The following is a 15,598-nucleotide window of genomic DNA, read 5'->3' as shown; positions in this document are numbered from 1 at the left end:
GTGTCTTGATCCGTGCAGCTGAGGTGGAGGGTCTTTGGCCGTTGGTCTTGGCCCTCTTTGCAGGTGTGCTGGTAGGGGTGTCCTGAAGCTCGTCGTTTGATTCGGACCCTGTGGTGGAGTAAAGGAGGGCAAGCGTTATTTATGGGTCTGTTGTAATTGGAATGGCAATGTATCACATGCATTGGGGTGGTACCTGAGGGTGATTTGGGTCAGGGCCTTGGGGGAGGTCTCATTTTCGTGTGGATTGAGGGTGCAGTTATTTTGCAGCCTGCAGTTAGGGTGTGCATGCTGCACATGCAGAGGGTGTTTTTAGGATTTTTACTTATTTATGTATTTAATCTGACTTTTACAGGGCGCTATCATGGCAATGTATGTGGACGTTTGCCTGGACATGTGTTTCTATTGCACTATGGGGACACATGGTGCTTCACATGATTGGACTTTGTGGATTTAGCGTTGTTTAATTTGGCCCACCTACCTGATTCTTCGGATGTCTGCACTCCTTTCTCCATCCCTCCGACTCCCTCTATGCTCTCCATTCCAATGGTGGAGGCACAGATTTCTTCCCAGGGGGTCAACTTGATGGGTGAATCAGATCCTCCCCCGGTAGCTGTGGCAATGTTGCGGTTGGCTGAAAGTATGCTCCGGACGCGTATCTGCAAGTCGTCCCATCGCTTCCTGCATTGCTGTGGGTTGCGGGGTGCGGTCCCCACCGCACTTACCCGCTGTGCCACCAGGGCCCATATGTCCCTCTTGTTCGCAAGTGCCGTCCTGGTCATTTGCGTCGAGAAGACGACGGCAGCGTTCTCCTGGAGGGTCTCTGTGAGCACGGTGAGTTCCTCATGGGAGAAGTGGACCTGCCGCTTGCGATCGCACGCTTTTTTAGCAACTTTTCCCATTTTTCTTTTTTATTATGGGGTGGCTAACGGGTTGGGATGTGTCTCAGGGTCGGTTTTTTATGGTTGTGTTGGGATTCTGATTTTATAGGTGTACGGCGTCCTGTTTCCCGTTCCGGCCCCATGTTTTTACTTCCGTTTCCGTATATTTACGGTGACCGTAATTTGCGCTGACCGCTCATTACGGTGACCGCTAAGATGGGTGGCGGAATTGCACCGAGGGCGCCGTACGACGGCGGAATGGGCCGTTTTGGGGTCATTTCCGCCATCGCAGACTTTGCACTTCCGCCATGGCGTGGTGCTCGTGCCCGATGGGTCGGAATTGGCCGCACTTTGCTCCATCTTGCAATGGCGGAAACGCTATTTACGCTATGGCGGTCATGTCAGTTACTTTCCGCCAGGGTCGTAATGAGGGCCAAGGTGCATAAGTTGGAGTTTCTGGTTTAGGTGGAAGTAGCAGTTGTCACGTGCTTATAGAGTTGTGCATCCTCAATTACTTTAAGAGGTCTTGGGTGAAGAGCCAGCTTTTGAGGCACTTACCGAAGGACCAGAATTAGGCATCTGATCTTAGAGCTAGAGGGAGTGTGGTCCAATGTTTAACGGCCATCACAAGGAAGCTACTGGCTTTCTGGCGTTTGTATCTGGGAATGGTGAGTAGGTAGGAGTGGGCAGTCTGCATATGTCTGATAGATTAAGCTTTGGAGAATTTTCTCAACAAGTAAGTCGGGGCAGACTTTGATAGACATTTGTGGGTCAGAGACAATGTTTTGAACATGATGCTTTCTTGGACAGGGAGCCAGTGGATTTATCGTCTAGCTGTGGAGATATGGTATTTTTTAGGGATGTTTAGCGCAGCTCTTACGGCATTATACTTAATTAACTGTAGTTATTATTATACTGTGGGTGTTGGAGCCTGCAAAGAGAGAGTTGCAATAGTCAATGCATAGATAGTATAAGGGCTCTGGCAAATGTGATGCAACTATCAGCGGACAGGAAGGGCCTGCAGGCATTGATCTCTTTAGATGCATGCTGCTGCAGATGCAATATCATTCACCTGTCTGGTTAGGGATAGCTCAGAGTCTAAGTATACTCCTGGGGTTTTTACCTCTTTAGCAACTATAATGATGTTCCCATCAATAATGAAGGATTTGTAGGAGTCGTTGAGTTTGTTTAACTGGGATTGTGTGCCAATAAGGAGAAGTTCAGTTTTCTCATCATTAAGGCATAGTCTGTGTCATGCCATCCAGGCCTGAATGGTTTGGTAAATTTCGCTCAGTGCTTTGGAGTTAGTGTCGTAGTTGCAGGAGATAGGCAGGAGGATTTGGGTGTCATCAGCTTAGTTAGTGTAGGTGACACCCAAGTCAACTAGGAGGTCAATGAAGGGGTTAGTAAAGATATTGTATAGTGTTGGTGACACACAGGAGCCTTGTGGCACTCAGTCGGTGACTGGGGCTGGGAAGGCTGCTGCAAAAGTGGAGAACACTGTCATTGTTCGGTTAGATAAGAAGGACCCTGTCCAAGCTATGGCTTTAGCCGAGAAATGGGCTGCTGAAGAGAGCTGTTGGCAGAGAATTTTGTGGTTTACCAGGTCAAGTAAGAAGAGGAGGGCCAGACTGACATTGTCTTTGATTTTATCCATTTGGATTTGTAGGTCCAAGAGGGTGGATTCCGTGCCGTGACCAGGGCGGACATCCGATTGGCATAGTGGTGAGCTTCCAGATATTTTTGGATTTACAGATAGGCTGCTCTGTCTAGTTTTTAAAGGAGGATGGATACAGTCATGATGGCATGTTGGTGGAAATGTTAGGGTCTAATGTAGGCTTCTTGAGGAGGGGGAGTACCCAAGCTTCTATGAGTTTCCCTGACACATTGCCAGTTGAGAAGGATGTATTGATCAGCACAGTGATTAAAGGGGCAAGCTCTTCAGCAAAGTCTTTCACAAAAGAGGCGGACATATGTCCCCTTGGCATCTGGATGGTTTCAGGCCTTTCATAATTTTGGTAGCTTCAGTAATTGTGACCAGGGCGATTTTAAACCAGGGTGTGGTGATAGGGGGTGGGGGTTGCTGGCCTAGCAGCAGGTAGGCTAAGATGAGTTTAGTTTTTGCTGTGATTTTGGTTTGTAGTAGGGAGATTTTGTCAAGGATTGCATTTTGGATGTTCAAGCACCAGGGGAGGTCTTCAGTACAGTTATCTGGTGAGGAAGCTGGTGTTTTAAGTTCCTGTATAAGATCGAAAAGCTCTCTTGTATCCGAATTGGATTTTTGGATCCTCTCGTTGTATGTATCGATTTTGGATTGGAAAATGGCCTGTTTGTATTTTTTAGAAAGGGCTCTTTGTTTGCGTCTGTGGGAATCTTGTCCAAGCAGTCTCAGCTGCTTTTTGTGGAGCGTAGGGCTATTGGTTTGGGTTTGGGGTTGCTCAAGGGAGCTACCTTGTTAATGGATTCTAAGAAAGTTTGGTTATAAAGCTCAACCATGGAGGAGGGTCCATGTTTCCGTGTGAGTAAGATGTTAGGCTTTTGTTCTTGGGCTTTTGTGCACCTGTGCTTCTTTAACCCTTTAAGTGCCATGGGTATTTCCCCCCAGTGCCAGGGCCTTTTATGGTGATTTTGGTATGTGGCCATTCAAAGTGTTGTAACGTTTTTGTTACTTGAGATATCTTGGCCAAATTTGGCTCCTTTTTTTCCCACATGTAGGCGGCCGTAACGCCACCCAGGAATTCTAGGTTGCTATAGGGGGGTGAGAGAAAACAAGCAAAAAGGGAGAAAATGTTGTTTTTTTTCAAAAAATGGCAATAAAATGATGTACAAAGAAGCCTGTGTTTTTTCCTTGTAAGAGCTAGGAACAAATGGTTTGCTATGCTGAATTCCACAATTTCCTGGCTTTCAAGAACAGGTTGAGTGGAAACGAAAAAAAAATATTTGTATGTGGTTATCAACTGTTTTGTGAGAGGTAGGCGATTTTGGCCATTTTTGCCAATTGGACATGCATGGACAGAATGGGAGAAAAGGGTAGGAAAGCCAAATTGGAGGACACGAAGGCATATATTTCTGAAAAGTAGACAAAATTCCAAGTTTAGGAAGGGGTGATTTGCGTAGGTCAGGCAACAACTAGGTAGGGGAAAATGCCATAAATTGGGGGAAAAGCGGGACATTGACTGAAAAAAAGGTATGTGTTGGACATGATTGGCTTGGTACGGCAATGGCTTCTATGAATTTTGAGAAAAGCAATGCTCTGCTACATTCCCCCGACTCTTGCAGTTAGCAAAGCAGACATTTTTTGTAGTGTTTTACAAAAGAAGCAATACCACAAGCCAAACACTGAGCCATGGCAGACAGGAGTTTTACGCTCACGGCCTGAACAGATGCAGTTTGCATGTGTAAATCGGGAAAATCAATGTGGTGAGGAACGGCAGGCACACATTTTTTGAAAGAGCACAGGCAGACCTTTTCAAGGGTAGGTGACTTGTGCAGGTTACAAAAGTGCATGGTGCCTAAAGCAGCGACTAAATGTAGGTCACATTTGGGAAATGAAAGGGTTGTGTGACAAAACCACACAAACACAACAAATGTTATACCTTCCCACAGGTGTGCCGATGAAAACGGTACCTCACATGTGTGGGTGCACCTACCTGGGCGCCAAGAGGAAAGCCTAAACACAAGTAACCCCAAGTCTTTTTTCACACCTGAATTTCACACTTTCTCCAGACGTGCGCAACATACAGCTATGGGCCTCGGGTGTCCAAGCAACCAAGGAAAACAGGGAACCCCATGCATTTACGAAAAGAGGACACCCGTGGGAATCCACAGAGGTATGATTTGTGCAAATCGTCCCAGAATTTATTACCCAGACACCCCCGCAAATTCTGAAATGTCGGGAAAAAAACACATTTCCCGCAAATTTCACTCGGCTCACCCATCGAAACACGCCGCCAACAACACATGGCCTACCGTTCAGCATTCCCACAGGTGTCCCGATGAAAACGGTACCTCACATGTGTGGGTCCACATACCTGGGCGCCAAGGGGAAAGCCTAAAACACAGGTAACCCCAAGTCTGTTTTCACACCTGAATTTGACACTTTCTCCAGACAAGCACAGCATACAGATATGGGACTCGGGTGTCCAAGCCACCAAGGAAATAAGGGAACCCCATGCATTTCCAAAAAGAGGACACCTGTGGGAATCCGCAGACGTATGATTTGCGCACATCGGCCCAGAATGTATTAACCAGACAACCCCGCAAAGTCCAAAATGTGGGAAGAAAAACACATTTTTCGCAAATTTCATTCAGCTCACCCCTCGAAACACGCCGCCAACAACGCATGGCCTTTGATCACGCGTTCCCACAGGTGTCCCGATGAAAACGGTACCTCACATGTGTGGGTGCACCTACCTGGGCGCCAAGGGGAAAGCCTAAAACACAGGTAACCCCATGTCTGTTTTAACACCTGAATTTGACACTTTCTCCAGACAAGCACAACATAAAGATATGGGCCTCGTGTGTCCAAGCCACCAAGGAAAACAGGGAACCCCATGCATTTCCGAAAAGAGGACACCCTTGGGAATCCACAGAGGTATGATTTGCGCATATCGGCCCAGGATTTATTACCCAAACACCCCCACAAAGTCCGAAATGTGGGAAAAAACCCAATTTTCTGCACATTTCACTCGGCTCACCCATTGAAACACCCCGCCAACAACACAGGGCCTACCCTTCCACATTCCCACAGGTGTCCCGATGAAAACGATACCTCACATGTGTGGGTGCACCTACCTGGGCGCCAAGGGGAAAGCCTAAAACACAGGTAAACCCAAGTCTGTTTCGACACCTGAATTTGACACTTTCTCCAGACAAGCGCAACATACAGATATGGGCCTCGGGTGTCCAAGCCACCAAGGAAAACAGGCAACCCCATGCATTTCTGAAAGGAGGACATCCGTGGGAATCCGCAGAGGTGTGATTTGTGCAAATCGGCCCAGAATTTATTACCGAGACACCCCCGCAAATTCCAAAATGTGGGACAAAGAACACATTTTCCACACATTTCACACGGCTCACCCATCGAAACATGCCGCCAACAACACATGGCCTACCGTCCTGCGTTACCACAGGTGTCCCGATAAAAATGGTACCTCACATGTGTGGGTGCACCTACCTGGGCGCCAAGGGGAAAGTCTAAAACACAGGTAACCCCAAGTCTGTTTCGACACCTGAATTTGACACTTTTTCCTGCCAAGCGCAACATACAGATATTGGCCTCGGGTGTCCAAGCCACCAAGGAAAACAGGGAACCCCATGCATTTCCGAAAAGAGGACATCCATGGGAATTGGCAGAGGTATGATTTGTGCAAATCGGGCCAGAAATTATTACCCAGACACCCCCAAAAAAGTCCAAAATGTGGGAAAAAGAACACATTTTCCACACATTTCACACGGCTCACCCATCGAAACATGCCGCCAACAACACATGGCCTACCCTCCTGCGTTCCCACAGGTGTCCCGATAAAAAAGGTACCTCACATGTGTGGGTGCACCTACCTGGGCGCCAAGGGGAATGTCTAAAACACAGGTAACCCCAAGTCTGTTTCGACACCTGAATTTGACACTTTTTACTGCCAAGCTCAACATACAGATATTGGCCTCGGGTGTCCAAGCCACCAACGAAAACAGGGAACCCCAGCATTTCCGAAAAGAAGACATCGATGGGAAATCGCAGAGGTATGATTTGTGCAAATCGGCCCAGAATTTATTACACAGACACCCCCGCAAAGTCCGAAATGTGGGAAAAAAAACGCATTTTCCGCACATTTCACTCGGTTCATCCATCGAAACACGCAGCCAACAACATATAGCCTACCGTCCCGCGTTCCCACAGGTGTCCCAATGAAAACAGTACCTCACATGTGTGGGTGCACCTACCTGGGCGCCAAGGAGAAAGCCTAAATCACAGATAACCCCAAGTCTGTTTTCACACCTGAATTTGACAATTTCTCCAGACAATCGCAACATACAGATATGGGCCTCAGGTGTCCAAGCCACCAAGGAAAACAGGAAACCCAATGCATTTCCGAAAAGAGGACATCCGTGGGAATCCGCAGAGGTATGATTTGTGCAAATCGGGCCAGAAGTTATTACCCAGACACCCCCGCAAAGTCCAAAATGTGGGGAAAAGAACACATTTTCCACACATTTCACACGGCTCACCCATCGAAACATGCCGCCAACAGCACATGGCCTACCGTTCTGCGTTCCCACAGGTATCCCGATGAAAATGTTACCTCACATGTGTGGGTGCACCTACCTGGGCGCCAAGGGGAAAGTCTAAAACACAGGTAACCCCAAGTCTGTTTCGACACCTGAATTTGACACTTTTTCCTGACGAGCGCAACATACAGATATGGGACTCGGGTGTCCAAGCCACCAAGGAAAACAGGCAACCCCATGCATTTCCAAAAAGAGGACACCTGTGGGAATCCGCAGACGTATGATTTGCGCACATCGGCCCAGAATGTATTAACCAGACACCCCCGCAAAGTCCGAAATGTGGGAAGAAAAACAAATTTTTCGCAAACTTCATTCAGCTCACCCCTCGAAACACGCCGCCAACAACGCATGGCCTGTGATCACGTGTTCCCACAGGTGTCCCGATCAAAACGGTACCTCACATGTGTGGGTGCACCTACCTGGGCGCCAAGGGGAAAGCCTAAAACACAGGTAACCCCAAGTCTGTTTTAACACCTGAATTTGACACTTTCTCCAGACAAGCACAACATAAAGATATGGGCCTCGGGTGTCCAAGCAAGCAAGGAAAACAGGGGATCCCATGCATTTCCAAAAAGAGGACACCTGTGGAAATCCGCAGAGGTATGATTTGCGCACACCGGCCCAGAAAATATTAACCAGACACCCCCGCAAAGTCCGAAATGTGGGAAAAAACCCAATTTTCTGCACATTTCACTCGGCTCACCCATCGAAACATGCTGCCAACAACACATGGCCTACCGTCCTCCGTTCCCACAGGTGTCCCGATAAAAATAATACCTCACATGTGTGAGTGCACCTACCTGGGCGCCAAGGGGAAAGCCTAAAAAACAGGTAACCCCAAGTCTGTTTTAACACCTGAATTTGACACTTTCTCCAGACAAGCACAACATAAAGATATGGGCCTCGGGTGTCCAAGCAAGCAAGGAAAACAGGGGATCCCATGCATTTCCAAAAAGAGGACACCTGTGGAAATCCGCAGAGGTATGATTTGCGCACACCGGCCCAGAATGTATTACCCAGACACCCCCGCAAAGTCCGAAATGTGGGAAAAAACCCAATTTTCTGCACATTTCACTCGGCTCACCCATCGAAACATGCTGCCAACAACACATGGCCTACCGTCCTCCGTTCCCACAGGTGTCCCGATAAAAATAATACCTCACATGTGTGGGTGCACCTACCTGGGCGCCAAGGGGAAAGCCTAAAACACAGGTAACCCCAAGTCTGTTTTAACACCTGAATTTGACACTTTCTCCAGACAAGCACAACATAAAGATATGGGCCTCGGGTGTCCAAGCAAGCAAGGAAAACAGGGGATCCCATGCATTTCCAAAAAGAGGACACCTGTGGAAATCCGCAGAGGTATGATTTGCGCACACCGGCCCAGAATGTATTACCCAGACACCCCCGCAAAGTCCGAAATGTGGGAAAAAACCCAATTTTCTGCACATTTCACTCGGCTCACCCATCGAAACATGCTGCCAACAACACATGGCCTACCGTCCTCCGTTCCCACAGGTGTCCCGGTAAAAATAATACCTCACATGTGTGAGTGCACCTACCTGGGCGCCAAGGGGAAAGCCTAAAAAACAGGTAACCCCAAGTCCGTTTTCACACCCGAATTTGACACTTTCTCAAGACAAGCGCAACATACAGATATGGGCCTTAGGTGTCCAAGCCACCAAGGAAAACAGGGAACCCCATGCATTTCCGAAAAAAGGATACACATGGGAATCCGCAGAGGTATAATTTTGTGCAAATCGGCCCAGAATTTATTACCCAGAAACCCCTGCAAAGTCCGAAATGTTGGGAAAAACGCATTTTCCGCACATTTCACTCGGCTCACCCATCGAAACACACCGCCAACAACACATGGCCTACTGTCCCGCGCTCCCACAGGTGTCCCGATCAAAACGGTACCTCACATGTGTGGGTGCATATACCCGGGCGCCAAGGGGAAAGCCTAAAACAAAGGTAACCCCAAGTCTGTTTCCACACCTGAATTTGACACTTTCTCCAGACAAGCGCAACATACAGATATGGGCCTCGGGTGTCCAAGCCACCAAGGAAAACAGGGACCCCCATGCATTTCCCAAAAGAGGACATCCGTGGGAATCCGCAGAGGTATGATTTGCGGAAATCGGCCCAGAATTTATTACCCAGACACCCCCGCAAGGTCCAAAATGTGGGGAAAAAACACATTTTCCGCACATTTCACTCAGCTTACCCATCGAAACATGCCGCCAACAACACATGGCATACTGTCCCACGTTCCCACAGATGTACCGATGAAAACGGTACATGATATGTGTGGGTGCACCGACCTGGGCGCCAAGGGGAAAGCCTAAAACACTGATAACCCCAAGTCTGTTTTCACACCTGAATTTGACAATCTCCCCAGACAAGTGCAACATACAGATATGGGCCTCGGGTGTCCAAGCAACCAAGGAAAACAGGGATGCCCATGCATTTCCGAAAAGAGGACATCTGTGGTAATCCTCAGAGGTATGATTTGTGCAAATCGGCCCAGAATTTATTACCCAGACACCCCCGCAAAGTCTGAAATGTGGGGAAAAAACGCATTTTCCGCACATTTCACTCGGCTCACCCATCGAAAAAACGCTGCCAACAACACATGGCCTACCGTCCCGTGTTCCCACAGGTGTCCCGATGAAAACGGTACCTCACATGTGTGGGTGCACCTACCTGGGCGCCAAGGGGAAAGCCTAAAACACAGATAACCGCAAATCTGTTTTCACACCTGAATTTGACAATTTCTCCCGACAAGCGCAACATACATATATGGGCCTCGGGTGTCCAAGCCACCAAGGAAAACAGGGAACCCTATGCATTTACGAAAAGAGGACACCTGTGGGAATCCGCAGAGGTATGATTTGCGCACAGCGGTCCAAAATTTATTACCCAGACACCCTCGCAAAGTCCAAAATGTGGGAAAAAGAACACATTTTCCACACATTTCACACGGCTCACCCATTGAAACATGCCACCAGCAACTCATGGCCTACCGTCCTGCGTTCCCACAGGTGTCCAGATGAAAATGGTACCTCACAATAGTGGGTGCACCTACCTGGGCGCCAAGGGGAAAGTCTAAAACACAGGTAACCCCAAGTCTGTTTCGACACCTGAATTTGACACTTTTTCCTGCCAAGCGCAACATACAGCTATTGGCCTCGGGTGTCCAAGCCACCAAGGAAAACAGGGAACCCCAGCATTTCCGAAAAGAGGACATGGATGAGAATCCGCAGAGGTATGATTTGTGCAAATCGGCCCAGAATTTATTACCCAGACACCCCCGCAAATTCCGAAATGTGGGACAAAAACGCATTTTCCGCACATTTCACTCGGTTCACCCATCGAAACACGCAGCTAACAACACATGGCCTACCGTCCTGCGTTCCCACAGGTGTCCCGATGAAAACAGTACCTCACACGTGGGGGTGCACCTACCTGGGTGCCAAGGGGAAAGCCTAAATCACAGATAACCCCAAGTCTGTTTTCACACCTGAATTTGACAATTTCTCCAGACAAGCGCAACATATAGATATGGGCCTCGGGTGTCCAAGCCACCAAGGAAAACAGGGAACCCCATGCATTTACGAAAAGAGGACATCCGTGGGAATCCGCAGAGGTATGATTTGTGCAAATCGGGCCAGAAGTTATTACCCAGACACCCCCGCAAAGTCCAAAATGTGGGAAAAAGAACACATTTTCCACCTATTTCACACGGCTCACCCATCGAAACATGCCACCAACAACACATGGCCTACCGTCCTACGTTCCCACATGTGTCCCGATGAAAATGGTACCTCACATGTGTGGGTGCACCTACCTGGGCGCCAAGGGGAAAGTCTAAAACACAGGTAACCCCAAGTCTGTTTCGACACCTGAATTTGACACTTTTTCCTGCCAAGCGCAACATACAGCTATTGGCCTCGGGTGTCCAAGCCACCAAGGAAAACAGGGAACCCCAGCATTTCCGAAAAGAGGACATGGATGAGAATCCGCAGAGGTATGATTTGTGCAAATCGGCCCAGAATTTATTACCCAGACACCCCCGCAAATTCCGAAATGTGGGACAAAAACGCATTTTCCGCACATTTCACTCGGTTCACCCATCGAAACACGCAGCCAACAACACATGGCCTACCGTCCCGCGTTCCCACAGGTGTCCCAATGAAAACAGTGCCTCACATGTGTGGGTGCACCTACCTGGGCGCCAAGGGGAAAGCCTAAATCACAGATAACCCCAAGTCTGTTTTCACACCTGAATTTGACAATTTCTCCAGACAAGCGCAACATACAGATATGGGCCGCGGGTGTCCAAGCCACCAAGGAAAACAGAGAACCCAATGCATTTCCGAAAGGAGGCCATCTGTGGGAATCCGCAGAGGTATGATTTGTGCAAATCGGACCAGAAGTTATTACCCAGACACCCCCGCAAAGTCCAAAATGTGGGAAAAAGAACACATTTTCCACACATTTCACACTGCTCACCCATCGAAACATGCCGCCAACAACACATGGCCTACCGTCCTGCTTTCCCACAGGTGTCCCGATTAAAATGGTACCTCACATGTGTGGGTGCACCTACCTGGGCGCCAAGGGGAAAGTCTAAAACACAGGTAACCCCAAGTCTGTTTCGACACCTGAATTTGACACTTTTTCCTGACAAGGGCAACATACAGATATGGGAATCGGGTGTCCAAGCCACCAAGGAAAACAGGGAACCCCATGCATTTCCAAAAAGAGGACACCTGTGGGAATCCGCAGAGGTATGATTTGCGCACATCGGCCCAGGATGTATTACCCAGACACCCCCGCAAATTCCGAAATGTGGGAAAAAACCCAATTTTCTGCACATTTCACTCGGCTCACCCATCGAAACACACCTCCAACAACACAGGGCCTACCATCCCACGTTCTCACAGGTGTCCCGATGAAAACAATGCCTCACATGTGTGGGTGCACCTACCTGGGCGCCAAGGGGAAAGCCTAAATCACAGATAACCCCAAGTCTGTTTTCACACCTGAATTTGACAATTTCTCCAGACAAGCGCATCATACAGATATGGGCCTTGGGTGTCCAAGCCACCAAGGAAAACAGGGAACCCCATGCATTTCTGAAAAGAGGACATCCGTGGGAATCCGCAGAAGTATGATTTGTGCAAATTGGCACAGAATTTATTACCCAGACACCCCCGCAAAGTCCGAAATGTGGGAAAAAAACACATTTTCCGCACATTTCAATCGGCTCACCCATCGAAACATGCTGCCAACAACACATGGCCTACCGTCCTCCGTTCCCACAGGAGTCCCGATGAAAATGGTACCTCACATGTGTGGGTGCACCTACCTGGGCGCCAAGGGGAAAGCCTAAAACACAGGTAACCCCAAGTCTGTTTTCACACCTGAATTTGACACTTTCTCCAGACAAGCACAACATACAGATATGGGCATCGGGTATCCAAGCCACCAAGGAAAACAGGGAACCCCATGCATTTCCGAAAAGAGGAAACCCGTGGGAATCCGCAGAGGTATGATTTGTGCACATCGGCCCAGAATTTATTACCCAGACACCCCAGCAAAGTCTGAAATGTGGGAAAAAAACGCATTTTCTGCACATTTCACTCGGTTCACCCATCAAAACATGCCGCCAACAACACATGGCCTGCTGTCCCGCATTCCCACAGGTGTCCTGATGAAAACGATACCACACATGTATGGGTGCACCTACCCGGGCGCCAAGGGGAAAGCCTAAAACACAGGTAACCCCAAGTCTGTTTTCACACCCGAATTTGACACTTTCTCCAGACAAGCGCAACATACAGATATGGGCATCGGGTATCCAAGCCACCAAGGAAAACAGGGAACCCCATGCATTTCCGAAAAGAGGAAATCCGTGGGAATCCGCAGAGGTATAATTTGCGCAAATCGGCCCAGAATTTATTACCCAGAAACGCCTGCAAAGTCCGAAATGTTGGGAAAAAACGCATTTTCCGCACATTTCACTCGGCTCACACATCGAAACACACCGCCAACAACACATGGCCTACTGTCTCGCGCTCCCACAGGTGTCCCGATCAAAACGGAACCTCACATGTGTGGGTGCATATACCTGGGCGCCAAGGGGAAAGCCTAAAACACAGGTAACCCCAAGTCTGTTTCCACACCTGAATTTGACACTTTCTACAGACAAGCGCAACATACAGATATGGGACTCGGGTGTCCAAGCCACCAAGGAAAACAGGGACCCCCATGCATTTCCCAAAAGAAGACATCCGTGGCAATCCGCAGAGGTATGATTTGCGGAAATCGGCCCAGAATGTATTACCCAGACACCCCCGCAAGGTCCAAAATGTGGGGAAAAAACGCATTTTCCGCACATTTCACTCGGCTCACCCATCGAAACATGCCACCAACAACACATGGCCTACTGTCCCACGTTCCCACAGATGTCCCGATGAAAACGGTACCTCACATGTGTGGGTGAACGTACCTGGGCGCCAAGGGGAAAGCCTAAAACACAGATAACCCCAAGTCTGTTTTCACACCTGAATTTGACAATCTCCCCAGACAAGTGCAACATACAGATATGGGCCTCGGGTGTCCAAGCAACCAAGGAAAACAGGGATGCCCATGCATTTCTGAAAAGAGGACATCTGTGGTAATCCTCAGAGGTATGATTTGTCCAAATCGGCCCAGAATTTATTACCCAGACACCCTCGCAAATTCTGAAATGTGGGGAAAAAACGCATTTTCCGCACATTTCACTCGGCTCACCCATCGAAACACGCAGCCAACAACACATGGCCTACCGTCCTCCGTTCCCACAGGTGTCCCGATGAAAATGGTACCTCACATGTGTGGGTGCACCTACCTGGGCGCCAAGGGGAAAGCCTAAAACACAGGTAACCCCAAGTCTGTTTTCACACCTGAATTTGACACTTTCTCCAGACAAGCACAACATACAGATATGGGCCTCGGGTGTCCAAGCCACCAAGGAAAACAGTGAACCCTATGCATTTCCGAAAAGAGGACACCTGTGGGAATCCGCAGAGGTATGATTTGCGCACAGCGGTCCAAAATTTATTACCCAGACACCACTGCAAAGTCAGAAATGTGGGAGAAAAAAAAACCTTTTCTGCACATTACACTCGGCTCACCCATCGAAACACGCTGCCAACAACACATGGCCAACCTCCCGCATTTCCACCATTTTCCTGATGAAAACGGTACCTCACATGTGTGGGTGAACCTACCTGGGCGCCAAGGGGAAAGCCTAAGACACAGGTAACCCCAAGTCTGTTTCGATACCTGAATTTGACACTTTTTCCAGACAAGTGCAACATACAGATATGGGCCTCGGGGGTCCAAGCCACCAAGGAAAACAGGGAACCCCATGCATTTCCGAAAAGAGGACATCCCTGGGAATCCGCAGAGGTATGATTTGCGCACATCGGCCCAGAATTTATTAACCAGACACCCCCGCAAAGTCCGGAATGTGGGAAAAAAAACGCATCTTCCACACATTTCACTCAGCACACCCATCGAAACACGCCACCAACAACACATGGCCTACCGTCCCGCGTTCCCACAGGTGTCTCGATGAAACAGGTACCTCACATGTGTGGGTCCACCTACCTTGGCGCCAAGGGGAATGCCTAAAACACAGATAACCCCAAGTCTGTTTCGACACCTGAATTTGACACTTTCTCCAGACAAGCGCAACATACAGATATGGGCCTCGGGTGTCCAAGCCACCAAGGAAAACAGGGAACCCCATGCATTTCCGAAAAGAGGACATCCGTGGGAATCCACAGAGGTATGATTTGCGCACATCGGCCCAGAATATATTACCCAGACACACCTGCAAAATCCGAAATGTGGGCAAAAAAACGCATTTTCCGCACATTTCACTCGGCTCACCCATCGAAACATGCCGCCAACAACACATGGCCTACTGTCCCACGTTCCCACAGGTGTTCCGATGAAATCGGTGCCTCACATGTGTGGGTGTACCGACCTGGGTCCCACGGGGAAAGCCTAAAGCACAGATAACCCCAACCTGAATTTGACAATTTCTCCAGACAAGCGCAACATACAGATATGGGCCTCGGGTGTCCAAGCCACCAAGGAAAACAGCAAACCCCATGCATTTCCAAAAAGAGAACATCGGTGGTAATCCACAGAGGTATGATTTGTGCAAATTGGCACATAATTTATTACCCAGACACCCCCGCAAAGTCCGAAATGTGGGAAAAAAAAACACATTTTCCGCACATTTCACTCGGCTCGCCCATCGAAACATGCTGCCAACAACACATGGCCTACCGCCCTCCGTTCCCACAGGTGTCCCGATGAAAATGGTACCTCACATGTGTGGGTGCACCTACCTGGGCGCCAAGGGGAAAGCC

This window comes from Ambystoma mexicanum, chromosome 3q (assembly GCF_040938575.1).
Source record: "Ambystoma mexicanum isolate Mex_15411 chromosome 3q, UKY_AmexF1_1, whole genome shotgun sequence".
Taxonomy (NCBI): domain Eukaryota; kingdom Metazoa; phylum Chordata; class Amphibia; order Caudata; family Ambystomatidae; genus Ambystoma; species Ambystoma mexicanum.
Note: the sequence above shows the minus strand (reverse complement) of the source record.